This window comes from Rattus norvegicus, chromosome 2 (assembly GCF_036323735.1).
Source record: "Rattus norvegicus strain BN/NHsdMcwi chromosome 2, GRCr8, whole genome shotgun sequence".
NCBI classification, from domain to species: domain Eukaryota; kingdom Metazoa; phylum Chordata; class Mammalia; order Rodentia; family Muridae; genus Rattus; species Rattus norvegicus.
Genome location: NC_086020.1, coordinates 34548248 through 34565349, shown reverse-complemented (window position 1 = coordinate 34565349; position 17102 = coordinate 34548248). Strand labels below are relative to the sequence as shown.

The 17102-nt window shown below is 42.6% G+C and overlaps 1 long non-coding RNA gene across 3 annotated transcripts in view; it reads right to left on the bottom strand.

Annotated features, from left to right (window-relative positions):
- Positions 1-11099: 11099 nt before the first annotated feature.
- The window catches only part of LOC102556051 (uncharacterized), a 90448-nt gene continuing 84445 nt past the window's right edge, over positions 11100-17102 (bottom strand). For all 3 annotated transcript variants that reach the window (XR_010064057.1, XR_010064055.1, XR_010064056.1), the window contains 3 exons: positions 13796-13880; positions 11796-11916; positions 11100-11576 (listed from right to left, as the gene is read on the bottom strand). This is a non-coding gene — a long non-coding RNA (uncharacterized LOC102556051). The remainder of the gene's footprint in view (positions 11577-11795; positions 11917-13795; positions 13881-17102) is intronic.

Genomic DNA, 17102 nt, shown 5'->3' with positions numbered 1-17102 from the left:
TTAGAGTTATTAAGAACATTATCTGGTTCATGTGAAAGACTCAATACAGTGGCTGACAAATAGAGCATGTACTAAATGTTGCTATTAGAAGATGGAGAGGTGAGGTGGAAAAGGAGGTGTTACATTTACACCTTTAACCAGAACATTCCTGAAGTGTCCCAAGCCAACTACCATGACTCGAAGATGGACTCAAAACCTTATACTCCACACAGAACTGTCCCAGGGTCACCTAGAAATATTTTTCTTGATTCCTTGTTACAATGTGACCATACTGGGCATGACTCAGATTCAGGCATCCCCCCAGAAATGTTCTCACCACCCGTCATGTGATCTTTCCAAACACTCTTGCCTCAAGTGACAGTTTGGGAGATAAACCAGTTATATCCACCTTGGGCACCTTTAAAATATGTAGACCTGATTTCAGTCTGCAGAAGGAGACAGAGGCCAATCCCTTATCTTTGATCCTCTTAAGGTCCAGTGATAAATGTGATTACAAAGGGAATGACACTCAATTAAACTGACCTGTCTGTCTGAGCATTCCTCTGGGAGCCTCATCCACCACCCAGGGACTGGACCCTGCAACTAAGGTCTTATGAGCAGTGTATAATCCATGTTATAGAAGCGTAATTCTCCTCCAGGAGAATCCTGGTGACATTTCCTGACACAAAGTAGTTTTTCAAGCTTTCCTTTAATGTTTCTGTATTATTCTTATTTGCATGATGAATTGTAGTCTAAAGCTTTGCCCTAAGACTGACTTCATGGAAACACAAAGAAAGAGAAGACATGGTCTAAAATTCAGATTACTTATGGGTAGATAATTGGTGAGCAAGACAGAGTGATCTTTATTAAATTGTCTTAGGAGGACATAGATTTTGACAAAATTGTGACTGGCAAGTGATTCGAGGCAAAGGATATCATGATCCTTGTATGGTTCACCCCAGGCACACCAAGAATCTCATTATTTACTGTTAAACCTGACAAATGAGGATGGCTAAATGAAGTCCCAAAGGGCTAGAGAGATGACTCAAGGCATGTATGCATTTCCTGCTCTCCCAGAGCACAGACTTACCTTCCCAGCCTCCACTTTGAGCAATCCACAAGTGCCAGTAACCCCAGCTCCAGGGAGACTCAATGCATTTGGTCTCTGAGGACACCTATTATTACATGTACATACCCAGTCTCCTCCCCCCCCCCCGAAAATGAAAATAAATCTTAAAAACAAAGCACTCGATGATGAGGGGTGTGTGGGGTTTGTGTATGGCATTCATTGGCTTGCTTGTTTTGAGTGTCTGGTGGAGACTTGCACAAAGGTCATGGGAAGCAAGGCCAATAAAGAGAAGAACTCCCCTTATCTACTTGGACGAGACAGATCTGAATGGAGTAGAATGGACATAAACCCATCCTGGGAATCTCATCAGAAGATGAACTCAGAGAATAAGCGACGGCTCTGGAGGTTAATACCATGCATGGGCAGACTATAACATCACTCACTTGTCTTGTGGTCCATTTAAGATCATTTATTCATTTCTAGTTTGTCTGCATCCTTCTTGCTTTCTCCCCTATTAAGATGGTATTTGAGTTCCAGATCTCACTGGACTCAGAGGTCTTCACTTCTCTTTTCTAGGACAACCCTATACATATAATATATTAGCATGCCTTCTATTCTGTTACTATGCTTGCTGTTGGTGTAGTTCCATAGACAGTTAAAGAGCCTTCAAGTGATTGACGGAAACTCCATCCATACAGTTGCTATTATGGAAAAGTCCATTATCTAATATGCCAAAGGCACAGGTCTTATTCCACAACAGATGATTAAGATTTGAGGCATAGTGGTTTTTTTTTTCTTATTAACTCCTAACACAATGTCACGCCCATAGGAAAGGTTCCAAGACTGGTGCCAGTCAACACTGATAATTTTCTCATATGCTACACCCTTCAACTTCCCAAAGAAATGTTTCTGCTAAGTTTTATCCAAGATTCTTGGTATTTGGAAATAACTTTTCCTATAGAGCGAATATTTTAAACAACACGAAAAAAAGTCCTTATTCAACTACTCTTGTAGCTGTTGTACTCTTGTTGATGTTTCTACAGTCAAACCTTGCAACATTCTGCAGTTGAACCTTGGAAGACATAACTGTGTGAGCTAGAATGAACAGTCACAGATGGGAGAGCAAGAGAGAGGACAGAGAGAAGGAATCCTGGGAGACAAAGACAGACAGACAAACAGACAGACAGGCAGGCAGGCAGGCAGGCAGGCAGGCAGACAGGCACATGCTCGGACTCACGCACACACACACACACACACACACACACACAAATACACACATACAGAGAAGGAGGGAGAGAGAGGGAGGGAGGGAGGGAAGGAGGGAGAGAGAGAGAGAGAGAGAGAGAGAGAGAGAGAGAGAGAGAGAGAGAGAGAGAGGCAGACAGGGGCTTTCAACTGAGAAATTTTTTAAGGACTTTGCTTCCAACAGAGAACACGTGCCTTACCGCAGCACACAGGGCTGGCTGATGTGTCTGGAGTGTATAGATTTCAGAGTGTCAGTTCTCACTTACTTGGATAAATAGGGAATCATAGGGAGGGGTCTTTAGCTGGCTATTGGAAATCTTTAATTCTAGTACTGCACTGGGATGACTAAGGAACTATGACAACCAGGGCTGGATTTCTTGTTCAAGGAGGGCAGCACAATTCTTTGTGTCACTTCGCCTTGGTCAACAGGTCTCAGCTAGGTCTTTTTCCTGAATTTTTCCTGAAATTTTTCTTTGCAAAAAAAAAAAATCTTATAGGGAGTTTTTGCTTTTTGTCTTTTATTTTCTGTACCAGGCACTTCCTGGAGAGAGCTCTTGGCAACTGTGGCGACAGATGAGTCACCAGAGCGGGTTCCAGTTGGTTCCTCCTCCCCTATGAAGGCAGTGGCCACTGATTTACATCAGCACACCTCTATTTTCAGCAGGTCGCGCTTGGTGTCAGGGTTTCCTGTCATGTGGCTTGAGCTTAGTCTGCTCTTCCCAGCGTTGGTATACCTTGGGCCTGTCAAATTATCTCAGTGACACTAACCCATGGCGTTAGAAAGGGGAGGGCTCACACCTTCTACCTGATCCTGTTCTTAGTGGTATTGCTAAGATCCTCACCAGCAGGTACTTGGACTGAAGGCTGGCAAGAAGGCCTCACTCCTGAGCGTCACAGAGGGTGTATCCATGAGAGTTTCATTTTGTTTGGTTCTTATTGGGGTTCGTGCCTTTCGATTCTCTTTTTGTGCTAGAGGCAAGCACAAAACGCACTCTTATGATTCAAAGTGTGGAGCAAACATAGAGTGGAAGTTATCTATTAGAAATACAGGATCCTCCGTCTCACGTGACCTACTGAGCTCGACTTTACACTTCAACAAGACCCGGGATGCTTATGATCTGTGAAGCCAAGTAATCACCAAGCTAAGCTACCACCTAGATTTGTGAAAACCTAATCAAACAGTTCCTGAAGGAGCGATCTAAGCTCCCCAATCTGGAGTAACCAGAGTGCTGACACTATGCCCTGACTCTCCTGGGGCAAAGGGAAAAAAAGGCACTCCTACAGCAACTCTTCCCCTTGCACATTCAAAATATTTTGGCATCAGACAAATCATTTAACGCCATGCCACTTGCCTCACACGACATTATACGTCCGGCTTCCTTCCAGGTGCCCTGGACACCCCGCAGGCTCTCTGCAAGAACACGCAGGATCAAGTTCAGACTCGCTTATGGAATCATTACAGATGCCTAGAAGCCACGTCTTTATTTAAATGACGCACTTACAGAAGCCACATAGGGGTTTAAAGCGGAACCAACTCTGATCAGAAAACATGAAGGAGGGTGCGAGAAAGGGGGAGGGGGGTAGAGGGATGTAGCGTGGGAGCCAGAAAGGGATGTAGCCACGGATGGTTGCGTCTCCTTTCTAAAAAGTGCAGATTTCATTCCCTTTCCCATTTCAATTGTCTCTCATTTGTAGGCCATTACTCCCATTTTCTCAATTGTCTTCCCAATCCACATTCTGTTTATGAGACGCCTTCTCGTTCACGCCTAGAAGCTCAGCTGGCATTGTGTGGGGGAGGGCACAGAGCTGACTACTGATGCTTTCAAGTTCTCTTGAGGGAACAGTGAAAAGGAGACCTTGCCATTTTTCGGATGAGTGAAGAGTTCCAAATTTTGGCTCCCTGTCTTGCTGGAAGACTGAGAGGAGACACTATGTGCTAGGCAGACGCCTCAGTCTTTTGAAGGACAGGGAAATAGTAAATCCATTGGTTTTGTGTGCTGCTCATCTTAGTGGTCTGCCCATTGCCAGCAGCAGTGACCCAAGGCTGGGCAGATATTGATACTGAAAAAAGGTGAACTTTGACTTCTAACCTCTAGTTCCAGCTTAAATTTGAGTAGTAGTATAGGGTGTGTGTGGTGGGTGGTGGTGGGGTGGCAGGGTTGGGGATAAATGTTCAGTTTCATCCCTTTGACATCTATGAAAAGACGAAGATGAGAAAAATTCTTCTATAAGTGGCTGGACTGGTTAAAAAAAATGTCTGAATAGACTCCTCCTTTATCATAATGAAAGATGGACTTCTTGGCTACCATTAGACCAGATTTTTGTTTATGAGAATTGAGTTCACCTATAATCGAGAGATGAAAACCCAGAATCTAATTGGCTTTGTACCACAAGTCCTCTCTGCCACCAATCTAACAGCAGCAGTGGGAATCGAGGTCCTGCAGGGTGTACTGTCAGAAGCCAAGTCTCACAGCCCATGGGAGACGGGAAAACATGAGAGAACAGGGAATACAGCTGTTGGTCAATGTCTTCCTGACTGTGATAAAATACCTGGGGGGGGGGGCAAATTAAAAGAGAAAAGACTCATATACTTATTTTGGATCATGGTTTCAGGGGAGATTTTGGTACCTGGTTTTGGGCCTGAGACAAAAACAAATATGACAGAGAATAATGACTGTCAGAGAAAGGCTGCCCCAGTCGTCCATCCTCCTGTCTGCCCTTCCTTCCTTCCTTCCTTCCTTCCTTTTTCTCTTTTTTCTTTCTTTTTCTCCTTCTGTCTTTCTTCCTTCCTTGTAGTAGGCTTCAATTTCTGAAAATTTAATCCTTAAAGAACAAATTTAAAGCAGAAAATAGAAAATCCCCATATGACATTTCTTATTATTCACCCCTTATATTAGTATGTGATGTGCTTGCCATAATTGATGTGTCAGTATAGAAAATCTGGTCATTAATGTTCACATTTACATTAGGGTCTGCCTTTTGTGTTGTATGGATCTGTAGGTCCTGGCAGACACATAATCTCGTGTCTCCATCATCACAGGAAACTGAATAATTCCATCTCAAACATTGTTGTATTCTGTTCATTCATTTCTCTCTTCCAAAACAATCCCTATGAACTGTGGACGTTTCTAGAATGGTAAAGATGGGGGTGTAAGCATGTGATATTTTCAGCTAAGTGTCTTATAGTTAGCAAAATGCAATTATATTTCTTCCGTTTTATATGGCTTTACAGCTCACTTCTTTTTATTGCCAAATACTATTCTGTTGCGTGGCTAGAGGTGCAGTATATTTACCTGTCCTTGTCTAAATTAATCCTCCAAAGTTCTCGGGTTGGACCCTGGATTGCCTAGACAGCAGCCCTGGGGGGGGGGGTTAGAAACTCTAAGCTGTGATTAAATCATGGAAACAGTCCTAGTGAGTGGATTAATCTCATCGTGGAAGGGGGAGCCTTATAAAGAGAGAAGTGTGGCGTGCTTCTTCCCTGACCCTACCTCTTGCCATCTTGACCCTCCTGCTTTATATCATGAAATCATAAAAACAAGAAGGTCCTTGAACTTTCTATTTCCAGATAAACAAAATTCTTTACACAGTTCCCAGTCTGTGGTACTCTGGTCCAGTGGAACAAACAGACTACAATACTGTCAGCTAAGCAGATGAGAGGACACTGTTCTTAGATTTGTCCTCAGTACTTTTGTGACTTCTACTTAGCACCTTTATAGGGCAGCCAAAACTGCTGTCTTTTTTATGGTAGCACATTCAACATGGAAATGATAGAGTTCAGAATGTGGTCAACATCGATGCTAATTAACTCACCTCTTATCCTGGCCTTGAAAGCAAATAGACTGTATTTCTTTCTTTTCCTTTCTTTCTTTTTTTTTTCCCGGAGCTAGGAACCAAACCCAGGGCCTTGTGCTTGCTAGGCAAGCGCTCTACCACTGAGCTAAATCCCCAACCCTTAGACTGCATTTCTAAGGTATCATGTTTAGATTTTCATAATATATTGACCGCCCAGGCTAAGAGTAGCTTTTATCATGTTTCAAGAAATAGTGAGGCAGGCACAACCCAAGTATGAAGTAAATACCTTCAGGTATAGGTGGGTGTTATGTCATTATCCATAAAATGAAAATCGAAGCTGTAATAGCAAACCATCATTTCTAAGCTGCAAGCCAACAGCTCTGATCACATGGGGTCAGTACCAGGGAAGGTTAAACAGAGTCAGACATGTTAAGGCAGTGTCCAAGTCAAGGCGTGGTTAAATTTATTGAACCTTAAAATTTATAAAAATGGCCCTTTCAGGTATGTTGTATTCTTTTAGTTTATAATCACCCTCTTCCCATCCACATGGCTTCTTTGTGGGAGCAATCTTCCACCGAGCATTCTATGGGTGTGCACATTTGGGCTGCAATTGGATTGATCTAGGAGGAGCCACTGATTGAATTGAGTAAGTATGCTTAAAAGGAAAGATTTGGTCTCACCAAGTATGGCCAGATATCTAACAATTAAATTAAATCTATAAGTGGTTCCAGACCATAGTTTATATGTTGGGTGTGAAAGAACATCTGTATCTCTGAGTTTGAGGCCAGCTTGGTCTACAGAACCAGTTTCAGGACAACCAAGACTGTGTCCTGAATCCTGTCTCAAAAACCCAAACCAAACCAAAAATTTACCACATAATATTTCTTTCTTCTTTAACACTGCTCCAGTCGTCACTCTGAGATCTACGGCTACCCCAAAAGGCCTTGAGAATGCATAGATAATTAGGGTATAAATTTAATACTCCTACTTCCTGGATGCATACGTTGGTTCAGAGATAGATTAGGGTACTGAGCAGGGCAAAAGCAGATATGTGAGGATTAAAAGAAGAAGTCTTTCCTTCTCTTTAGGAGAAGTTTCTGGAAGAAGCATCATCCCAGATAAGGATGGTGAACTGGACTCAGTTTCTGTGCTGTCACCAATCTATGACATTCTTTGTTTATAGAGCAACAAGAGTTCAGCAACAGCTACACAGTTCCCAAAATGAAAGATCTGGTTTGCTGCTACCATTGCTGTTCCCAAAGTCAGAGAACCCAGCAAAGATATCATTGTACCCATTTTCCCTAGTTTTCTGTCAGCCTGACACAAGCTGCAGTTCTCTGAGAGGAGGGCATGTGGATTTTAAGATGCTTCCAGAAAATGGAGCTATGCGTAAGCAAGCCTACAGTGCCTTTTCTTAATTGGTGATTTATGGAAAGGGCCTAGTCCACTGTGGGTGGTGCCACCTATGACCTAGCGTTCCTGGGAGCAAGCCAATAAACAGCACTCTTCATGGCCTCTGTATCAGCTTCTGCCTCCAGGTTCCTGTCCTGTTTGAATTCTTATCCTGCCTTCCTTCAGTGATGGACTACAACCTGGATGTGTGCAGCAAAGAAACCCTTTCCTCCCCACATTTCTTTGGTCATGGTGTTTTATTACAGCAGTAGTAACCCTAACCAAGACAGAACCTATGTGCTCCTGTGCAGGCTATGGCTCTGGTACCTAGGTAGAGAACTCTGGGGATATAGTCAGAAACTGGGGGATTTTAGATCTCATGGGAATGACTATGATAAATTATAGGCATAGGAAGTTTTGGTAGATAAACTTTCCTGTACTGCTGTGCTCTCCCAGGTATTCCCAACACAGTGTCTCACACAACCTTTCTGAAGTCGCTCTGTTCTATTTCCTTTCTTCCAACCCCTCTCTACCTCATTCTAATCTCTCTCTCTCTCTCTCTCTCTCTCTCTCTCTCTCTCTCTCTCTCTCTGTCTCTCTCTCTATCTTCCCACACATGTTCCCAGATGTTTTTGAGACAGGGGCTACCTTGTTCTGCCTGGGTACCTGTCTGGGTCCTGTGGCTCACTGACTTGCCTAGGTTGGCTACCCACCAAGTTCCAGAGATCTGCCTGTCTCTCCTTCCTCACCATTGGTATGACAGATGCATACCAGCTCATCTGTTCCATCGATGCTAGGGGTCGAATCCAGGTCCTCAAACTCACCAGACAGTGCGTTACCAACCAACATATCCACTCAGCCCCTCGTTCTATCCCCCTTTGCAATTCCAAATCACATTGCAGCCTCTGATAAGGTTTTATATGAGGGTTTGCTTTATACTCTGAGAGCTAAGACAGACAGGAGGAGATCGTCTCCTGAATCATTGCTACATCTCAGGACCAAGAGCAATGCAAGCCTGAAGTCTTTCTGTGAAAATTAAGTCACTTAAAGGCACCAAAATGATACGCGAGCCCTCCCCCGACCTCTGACCTTTAATTTAATTTCGTGAAGTAGAGGCTCCTTATGCAAAGCTTTCTGCGTTTGGCAGATGAGTAGATTATCACTGGTCTCCAATATTGTCATTTGTCTTTGTGAATTCTACGCGTCCCCAGTAGCCTTATAAGAAGTTGCATCGCTGCACTTAAGTTACCATGGGGTTTCTGCTACCTTTCACCACTCACCTATTTACCCTTTCAGCCCAGATGAAGGGCTCTGAGAAATCCTTGTTGAAAGTTCTGTGCTTTTCAACTATTTAAATGACCAGAAGGTCAAAAGGAAAGGCTGCTTCTACGGCCATGTACTACAATTTATTTCTATTTTAACTTAAAAATATACACGCATACAATGCCCTTCAACAATTCTTGCAGTTTTCTCAAATTCAAGCCAAACAATGCACCTAATAAGAATAGTTTAAGAATTAATCTCTGCCAAGCCAGCTTTCCTCTAGATGATGGATTTGTTAGTTAATCGTTCTGAAGCCAGGATTAGAGCACAGCCAACAGTTTAATAAACTGTTCACTTCCTACAGTGCTGACCATGTTCATGGGCTTCTTACTTTTACACCATAAACAGGGCTATAAATTGTATTAGTAATTGTTTTTGAAGCGGACGTCAAGACTTCCGCTCGACATTGGAGATTTGAGCCTGCACATTAGCTGTTCCTTTTCCTCCAAGTTCCTATTGAAACGACACAAAGCACGTGAATACGATGAAGAGTCATTCTGAAAAAAAAAATGGTAAAGCATTCTGTTCATTGGAGAATACCTAGGAGAATTTAGCTGAAAAGAATAAACATATCGTGACCCACAAAGTGAGGCATCCATCTTTAGGTGCACACTTCTATATTGACCCACCTTCAGTGTCTTTCCTTTCATTTCAGCTAAAGGCATTCTGGGTGGTGGTGGGGTCAAGCTAAGCACATCCAGGGGCATGTGCGTCATTTTAACATTTTGAACACGTGCTCCCTAACTTTTAGGCGATCCTGTCAAATATTGTGTCTGCTGTCACCTTTTATTCCACTTAGACTGATCGTGTTTAGGAATGTATTCGTTAAACTCTGCATGCTCAGTGTGTGTCAATGTGTCCATCCTAAAGTGTTTCCCTGTGAATACATATAGGTTCCCTTAACAAAAATTTCCCATGTTCCCTTTGTTCTGGGAAGGTGTTGAGTTGCAAATAATACCAGTGCTGTCTACCTTACCAGCTACAGTGATGACTAATCTTTCTTCATGCTTATCTCCTGATCCTGATCCTTTGGCTTTCACTAACTGACATGGGAGCCTACTGTGGTCATCTTCAATAGGAACAGACACGTAGAAGAACTGACTATCCCAAAAGCAGTAGAGTAAGCTAGTACAGGGAGAGCCCCACTTCAACTTGAGCAGATTGACCAGGATCATGATGTGTCTAGTGCATTAGGGGTTGGGGTAGTGGAGATTTTGGTGCCTATCAGCTGAAGTCTTTGTTGAATCTGGTTTCTATTTGAGATATCCTCTCCCTGGGAGGAGGAGATGGTGGTCTACATAACCTTGTAAACACGGGGAGGGGGGGATAAATCATGAGCAAGAAGAAAAGACCAGCAAAGTCTGCAGAGATGACGAGAACCTGACCCCTCCAGTTGAATTCGCTTCCTGTGACCATTGTTAGACACTGGAAAACAATTTCCAATCATTTGCCAGAGGCTGCAGAACTATTTTCTCCCATCAGGAAGCAGTTTGAGTTTGGTTTCTTGTACAGAAAAGGCAAAGCTGGACTAGACCTGCAGCTGCCAGGGAGAGAAAGGGTCCCTTTTGTCATCTAAAGGTTAAGGCAATAGGTTCTAAGGCACTGGTTGAAGTTGATTGATTTTCAATTGATAAAGAACCGACAACACCAGGTGGTAAAATTATATCCCTCAACTCAGAGACTATAGTCTCTCATTGCAGACTCATTCTTGAGGTTGACACGTGGGTTTCTGGTAATCATTTGTTACATTTTTCAATCGGACACTAGATTGGTATGTAGCAATAATATGAGGGTAATTACAGGAGCTGGAAGGACCTTAAGTCTTGAAGAAGCCCGGATGTGTTAGAAATCAGGCTGTTTTTACTCCTGAATTAGCATTCGTTCGCTCAAGAGGAAAGTGCGTACCAAAGAGCTGGATTCAATTCAATTAAAAGAATGTGTATGTGGTTTTCCTGTGAGGCAAGGCACAGTGCAGAAGGTCGCAGGAATGAGGGCCTCTTTCTCTCTCCCCCTCCCATTTCCTCCCATTTAAATACCTCTTCATTAATTCTGTAAAATCCAGGAGAGACTTCTCTGCTCCCAGGGGTCTAGCCTTTCTCACTTCAGTTGAAAACAGCACTTCCCAACAGATGATTAAGTTTTATTTCCCCTTGCTGCTGGGGGTGGAGGTGAGGAAGGAGGAGTCATTCCTCTGAACTGGTTTCTCGCATTGCTTCTTCCATATTCATGAGCCAACCTTTTCCCATTTCTCCTCAAGATGTTCTGTGGCAGAACATTCATTAAAATGTACCTTACAAAAAATAAAAAAAAAAAGTCTGAGCTTTCAACCTCTGAAACTCACTGTTCTTATCTGTACAATGGGATTAATAATTCATCCACCATGGGGTTATAAAAATAATTGATAAGATAACAAGGATGAGAACATGGTTTTAAGATCACAGCATCGTCAGGGCACAGAGACAGAGGGAACTCCTATGGGAGCTCAGACTGGGAATCTAACATCACCATTTACAGCACAATTCTGGCAGATCTTTTAAACCTTTATTTTCATGGGCTTCCTTATTGGTAAATCTGGGTATAAGAATAAGTTTTACTTAATGAATGCACGAGTACAGATCATGTTATTATCACCAGCATGCCTTTGTCATACAGAGGAGCTTTGCTGTGTCCTCCATTAAGCAGCCTTCAGTATGTGCAGTGGTCCGTATGGAAGGGATACGGTGCGTGGGAGGAAATGCAGGCCAGTGTAGAATTTATCTGCTTTCATTGGGGCCTGCAGCAAAGAAAGAAAGCTCAGGTGAAGTCTAGGAATTAAGAAAAATGGGAGGACTGAATGGAGTGGAAATGCCCACAGCACCAGCTGTGAGGCATGGAGTAGGTATGTGTTATTTCCTGCTGTAGTTTAGGGCTTCGCTTTGCCATTCCAAGTTCCTGTGGCTTCTGATCGCTGATCTCAATATAATCACCATAGAGGAATTACCAAAATACTCACTGTTCCAAAAAGGCATCTCGGCTGTCCATCGTTCACATAATGGTTGTCCACGGGAGGATGTCAGGTGAGCCAGATGATGAAACAGCTCAAAGAGCCACTGCCTGTTCTGCTCAGGACAAGGCTGTCAGGGATTTTAAGAACGAATAAGATCTTGATATCCTCTGTACCATCTCTTTTGTAATTAGCCATATATAAGGCTATGAAACAAGCGGTTATCAAGTATGGCGATATATGCAAACAATTCTAGTACTTGGGAGCTAGAGGAAATAGTATCATAAGGTCAAGACCTGCTTGGGTCTTTTCTAGAACAAAAAAGTAATAAAATCTATTAAACCAACCAACCAACCAACCAAAAACCCAACCCTAGCTATGCTGAATTGAACTAAATTCATTTTAGGTTTACAACTTCCAAGGGTTGGGATGAGTTCCTCAAAGTTGTATTCAGAACAGTTTACCTCTGGCCTGCCATCTGTGTCACTAGCACAGCCTACACTGCCTGGAGGGCATCTAAGCAATTCCTCCTCACAGCCTCTGCCATGACTATCCATGTCATCTCTCCAGCTCTGAGGGAAGGCCCTTTAGTAATCCTTCAGCAGGCTTTGCCATCAGGGCCTTATCTCCTCTGATGCTGAAAGACAGAGAAACTGGAATATGTTCTGCATTGGAGAAACGAAGCAGAATGGGTTCTGCTGGGATCTAAACTAAGGCTTCATCACAGTTTGAAAGCATAGACCCTGCCAACTTTGATTCAACTCCAATGAAAGCAGAGTGTGGAGGGGAGGCGCCCAGGAATTAGAGGCCTAAACACCTGCTTTACATCCTGGCTGGTGGCTTCATCTTACAGACTCTCGATGTTCCTCATGAAAATGGGTATGATGGGAATATTTGGAATATTTGTAAAGAGTACCGTCAGGCATGGAGAGTGGCACAGCGGGGTTCAGAGTAAGCATGTGACACATAGAGCTTTGGTGTCTTTTGAAGCCAGCTCCAGTGACCTTCAGAGAGTCTCACATCTTTCACTTACCAATAACTGCTTTCCCTTGAGTAAATTCTGGGCTAAACACTACTACAGAGTGCCAACCGGGTCACTCATCTACCATTCTGTAAGGTGTCACCAATTGTATCAATTAAGGATGCCCAGGGAAACAGACCAATTTGCCATAAGATGGGGGACTCCATTAAGTGAGTAGGTTTACAACAGAATCATGGAGGCTTCGAAGCCCCACAATAAGCATCTCTGAACTGGAGAAGCAGGGAATCCAATAGAACAGCTCTGTGTAAATCTGGGAACCGCAGAACCAGAAAGCCCAGAGTACCATCCCCATCTGAGAACTAAAGCCCAAGTGGAGAAGGGAGAGACCCTTTAAGTTTATGTGTCTTGTCCCACAATGGTTTGGGTAGTGCTGGTATACAATGAGGGAGGTTCTTTGCCCTCAATAAACCTAAGGGATCAAGCCGCAAACATGCTTCAACTGGAAGCCTAATAGATCTGGCCCGATCTGAGTTCTAGAGACCACCTAGCTTTCCTAGGCCAGGTAATTGAGGAAAAGAGATAAAGATGCCCTGGAGGCTCGCAAGCAAGACTTTCTGGTGGAATCCATTGTGTGTGTCGAGAATCGCCAAAAGTAAAACACTCTACTTTGACTTGTAAGATAGGGGGCAGTTTTGTACCTGTAGCTTTTGTTTTGTCTGAAGAATTTAAACAGATAGAAAGATTACATAACTCAGAAAAGGTCTACCAGCATTTAGATTTATTTAATTATAATTCCAGTCATGGGGCCTCATAATGACTTTGCATAAATGGATCCTAGAAGAGTCTATAACTAAGCCAGGGACATATCTAGCTCTTACTCTACCTCTCAAGGCCAGGGGCTTTACAAACAAAATTTAGACTGGCATGGAGCCTGTGATGCCCTGTATATGGAATAACTTTCTTTAATGCTCTACCGTCCCTGGCTTGATATTCTTAATTTATTTATAAAAGAGACCTGAATTCTTACTTTGCACTCAGTCATGGAGGTGGTGTAGCTGGTTCTGGTCCCAGTTCCTTACTCAGTGTTTTCTGTAGAGTGAGTAGATGGTCACCTATTGTTAGAGGAATAATGTTTATCAATAATATAGAACAAATTCCTCGATCCCACGTTAGCAGCATTTTTGATGTATTCTTAGCACAAAGGCAACACTAAGTCTAAAACTTACACTTAAAAGTTAGAAAGTGAATTTGGTGCCTCTGCTCCTCCCTCTAGAGCGTAGTTCTCAGCCTTCCCAATGCTGTGACCCTTTAATACAGTTCCTCATGTTGCAGTGACCCCTAACTATAAGATTATTTTAGTTGCTACTTCGTAACTGTAATTTTGCTACTATAATAATCATAATGTAAATATCTGGTGTTTTCCCGTGGTCTTAGGTGACCCCTGTAAAAGGTCGTGACCCACAGGTTGAGAGCCACTGCTCTGGGTGATACATACCCCTCCCCTTCCCTCTCCCTCCAAACCAGAATGGTTTACAAACTCTCCTCTTGCCTCATAGTGACAGCTTCTACTGTTGAAAAAATCTCCCAGGAATAACAGGTCAAAAGTGTCGGATAGAGACTCCTCCTGCCAAAGCAATGTGCTAGTGTTATTGAGGCTGCTACCATTTCACCCTGTGAAAAATAATATTCAGATCTCATTCAAATGAGGCTCTCAGGGGAAACTGCCCTGTATATAACAATTGATTTTTCTGGAGAGCACTACTAGTTACAGAATATTTACTCCAGTTTATAGTTTGGGGGCCTGGGGATGTAAATGAACTATATTTAGAGAGAGAGAGAGAGAGAGAGAGAGAGAGAGAGAGAGAGAGAGAGAGAGAGAGAGAGAGAGCTGAAAAATCGGGACAGTGTGCTGAACTGTAATCAGGACGCTGATGATAAAATCGCTAGAAAGAAATAAAGCAGAATCCAGCTAAGAGTAAAATCAAAACGACCAAAAGAGGAATCCGAAAGCACAGAATCAGGTGGGTTTGGACAGTGAGATGATGTAATCAATGTATTAAACATCGTCTTTCACCCAAGGATCAGTAGTAGGTTGAACAAAGCAATCTGTTTTCGAACAAGGCTATGGCGGTGATGGTGTGTGATAATGTTGATTTATGAGAAAGGAAAACAGAAAAAAAGAAAAAGAGGTAGCGTCTTTTCTTTTCTGCATGTTCTTCCTTTTCATCCCTGACACTTCCCAGCATCCTTTCTGGGATCCTGGCAGCAGCTGAAAGCTTTCAAACAACAGACATGTGAAAGCTCACCAGCAACCACATCTGTAGTGATGATGGAATAAACATAGCCAGGAATAGAAAGGGCCAGACAGGAAAGGAAAGGAGTCTAGGTTGTAGTAGCTAATTAAAGAATTACTTTGGATTAAAATGTGATCACAGGATTTGCACCAAAGATTACAGCAATGGTAGGACTTGATTCTGCTCTACTGCAGCCATTAATTCCTAAAGGAGAGTTTTGTGGGGAATGGTCAGAAGTGGGAAACTGTCTCCCAGAATTCCAGGATATAATCCATCTTTTGGGGAAAAGCATAAACACAAGTGAGATTGAATAAACATACATCACAATACTACATGTCGTAGAGTTTGGACGTTGACAGAACATTGGCATTCTCTATAACTGACATTAAAAACAATCTTTGAGTAGGGACCTTGCACTTGGCTATAAAGAATACAAATGGGAGAGGGCAGAAGAGGGTTACACAAAGACAAGGAGGAAAGAACCGGAAGCAGGCCAGGCTGGGGCTGAGACCCTTTTCAGGCCACAGCTTGCCTGGGTTTTCACTAATCAATTGGTAGAGAGAGTAGAGTTAACATCAGAACTGTTGTTTTATTTGTAGCATGTTGGCGGTACTTAAGCTAACAGTTCTAATGTACTGCATATGGTTCTCATTCCAGCACAGAAAACAACACAAAATTTAATATTAGACATTTGTGTCCTAACGTTTCTTGGCCACTCCCACCCCAGGAAAATTTACACTGGCCAACTTCTTTCCCCAGCCCCACCTGTTCCTTGTGGCCTGCTACACCACCCACACAAACTCCCTCTGCTCGTCTCGTGTTCATCCAATCCCCTCCTACTCCTACCAAGGAGCTGCCAAGACCACTCCCAAATTCCACTGCTTTTTAAAGCGGTGAGGTAGGACTCTTCCTTGTCTCAATGTTTTCCGTGAAGCCTAGGAGAAAAGGCCACAGCAATCAAAGGGAAACAAAGCTGGAATGGCATTTTTTTCCCTAACCCAATAAGGAAGTCTTCCCTCAAAAGAGCCTTCCCTCTTACTGGCTCAGCAGTTCAAATGCTGGGCAGGTTTCTAACAGGAATGACATCTATTTAACAAGTTATTGTTTTAAATACTCTTTTAGAACAATGGTTCTCCATGTTGGCACATCATTCAATCCCGTGGGTAATACTTTAATAGTTCAGTCACTCTGGAAAGGGGAGTTTTAATGTTTTCCTTCAGTGACTATTTATCAGGAAATATATAGCCAGAGAATTTAAAATATCATAAGGATATACAAATAGTTAGTTGAAAATCAATGGCCCTAATGCCAACCATTTGAGGTATAAATGAAACTCTTGTTGAGTTTTGCTAGGGTGTCTTTTGGTAAAATAAACAAATAACCCTGCGCTTATCCCCTGCTTTTGTTATCTACTGCCAAGCGTCCACCTCAAGGGAGCTGGGATTTGACACATTTTATAGGGTTAGATGGAACAGATCAAAACTCTACAAAGCAACAGCACTACAGAATCTTATTATCAGAAAAGGCCTCAGCTGGGCTTTTGCTCCATTCAAGGTAAGAAGATCACTTTGAGTGCCCGTGGGCCAATAGTGTCAATGGTGTTTGACGGAAATCACATTTAAAAGTCATCGTTTTCTCACTACTACCCCAGGCCAACTTTTACATTTACCAGCAGTTCTCAACCTTCCTAAGGCTGAGACCCGTAAAAACAGTTTCTTGTGTCGTGGTGACCCCAACCATAAGATTATTTTAGTTGCTACTTCATAATTGTAATTTTGCTACAGTTATGACTGTGTTTTCTAATGGTCTTAGGTGACCCCTGTGAAAGGGTCCTTTCCCAAAGGGGTCACAAGCTTGAGATATTTTGTTATATTTGCCTTGTATAAGAACAAGTTCTATTTTTTCTTAATTTCTTAAATCCTCATTAAATGATATTGAAATATTTTAAAGTAGAAAAATGTTATATCTAGCTATAGTAAAACACTATGCATGAGATTACTCTGGCCGCTACAGTGTATAATAAGTATATCAAACTTAGGG